Here is a 2534-nt window from a genome sequence, read left to right as displayed (position 1 = left end):
CTGTTGTTTTAGCCTGGTGTCTGTCTGAGGGTGTTATGCCTTTCCTGGCAGTAGGGAGGTCCCCAGCTCTCTATGGGCTGCTGACAGGAATGACTCAAACATATATATATATATTGTATTCTTTCTTGAATTTGTGTGAATTCCACAATCAGCCCCTAAAAGAAAAAAAAACACTAAAACTGCCATTCAGGGAAGAACCTGAGTTCCAATTTTGCATTTTCTCCATAAACCAATAGACAACACCAGAGATCCTAAAGGGGATCAGTAATCATTGATGAAATTATAGGTTTAAATGATTAAAATCAATGAGCACAGTTAATAATACTCTCTCCAAGACTGTATGTGCATAATACACACATTTGTATTACACGGAAATTGTATTATGTGTAGTTTGGATTATTTGTGAGTGTATTACAATTGTATTGTACTATATGTGATACAATTATACATACAACATATATTGTACAGCTCTGTGGCCAACGTTATAGCTGTCACACACAGCAACAACTGTGACATAAACAAATCATTTATTAGTTATGTTTAAATTAATAGAAGGCTTTAATCCCATTCTTCATAAAATTATATTTCCAAATTACCATTCAATATTATGTATACAGTATATGGGATATATAGGGATCTGTATTCAGACCACTGATCTTCCTAATTTATATAAATGATTTGGATTCTGATAGGCACCAATCTAGGAAGATTAGCCAACAATGTAGATGGTGCAAAAGGAATTCAAGAAGACTTATACAAAATTCACGACTAAGAAAACACCTCCAAGATTACATTTAAGGGAAAAAAAAGTACAAAGCAGTACATGCAGTTTGCAGCAATTGCACTACAAAACTACAAATTCACAACATGAAGCCTGAAGACGCTATTTCTGGGAAGAATGTATGTAGGAAAGCAATAACAAATTGTAAAAAAAATATCAGGATATATAGTTAAAAGCAAATAATTAAAAACAAGGGATGTTAAATGAGGATTGTACAATGTACAGTACTAGTAATGTAATGCTTCATTTAATACAGTATTCAATTTTGATCAAGGTCAATCACCAACCTCTACCTCAATCTCTATAATCAGTCCAGAGAAGAGCAACAAGACACATTTCCAGACTCAAAGGAATGTAATACATGGACAAAAAAAACAATTGAATGTGTTGCGACAATGTAAAGCTCATCAACAGTGAAACATAATGAGTGGTTAGATGTTGAAACTACAGCACAGTGAATTTAAAACTGAGAACAGGACACACTTTGTTACCCAAAAGGTTGTAGGAGTTAAGCTTCCCAGCCATATTGTTGAAGCTGATACTGGGGTACTGTCCAGAAATAGCTGGAAGAGATCTTTGGATCAGTTAGACACTTAAAAACCATGTGAGCTTGATGGGTCAAATGGATTCCTCTTGTATGTAACTATAGTAATGTTCTTATGTAATGCTGAACATGCAAATCATTTGTTCAGTTCTTAGTATCCAACTTTCCAGTTTCTTGCTCTTACTACTTGTCGTGTACTAAGATGTTCGACAGGGGGTTGTTCACTTATGACATCTGGTGACATAGCAGCAGTGTGAAAGATGAGTGAATGAACATTGGATACAATCTGTGTGAGTCTGTAAAACATGGGACATGAGAGTTTTAGAAGAGCCTTAGATTTGAGAGGTTTTTTCAAGAAGAGTCTCAATAGAGAGAGACTGTGTCTGGGATGCCAGTAAGAAGTTTAGCTGCTGATCAGCATAGAGACAGACTCAAAGAAGTCTAGGTAGTAGCACAAAGAATAAACTTTAGTTTTGTGTGTTTTGCTAGTTTGTGATTTTCTTGCATTATAAATGGAGCTCCTGTTCTTGTACTTGTGTTTGTTTTTTCTTGCTACCTGCTACTTTAAAAGAGTTCAGTTACTTCAGTTACTGTCATTTCACTGCACAAACACTTGCACTACAACATTACACAGTAATAATTGCACAAAATGACATCAGAAAAATAGCAACAACATCTGGAAAAATGTCTCTAACATGACAAAGGATAAACATAAACAAACCTAAGTACAAGGCAGTTGAGGCGGGGGGTGAATATGTACTGTATGCATTCAATTATTTTCTGTTTTTTATTTTTACTTAATTTAGTAAAATGTCTGGATTTTTTTTTCACTTTGACACTATAGAGTACTGTACTTTGTATTGATGAGTAGCAAAAATTCCCAATTAAAAACAGTACATCATGGTTCCATGCTGTAACACAATAAAATGTGAAAAAGTCCAAGGAGGCTGAATACTTTTGCAAGGCACTGTATACAGCAGGGTGCTTTACTGGAGCAACAGCTGTCTCTCCACCTTAGATTTGAACTTACAACTCTCCATTGCAGTGCCTATTCTAATCACTGTGCCACTTATATTATAGAAATATAACTACTCTTTTATTCTTCACTCAGCTATTTCCTAAAGCTTTGTGGCATTCAGGAAAAATGAGCAAATTACCAGAACTTTACTTGAGAATTTCTAAGTACCTTTTTATTACATCTAAATAAAC

This window comes from Lepisosteus platostomus, chromosome 2, assembly GCF_059453375.1.
Source record: "Lepisosteus platostomus isolate fLepPlt1 chromosome 2, fLepPlt1.hap1, whole genome shotgun sequence".
Lineage (NCBI taxonomy): Eukaryota > Metazoa > Chordata > Actinopteri > Semionotiformes > Lepisosteidae > Lepisosteus > Lepisosteus platostomus.
Note: the sequence above shows the minus strand (reverse complement) of the source record.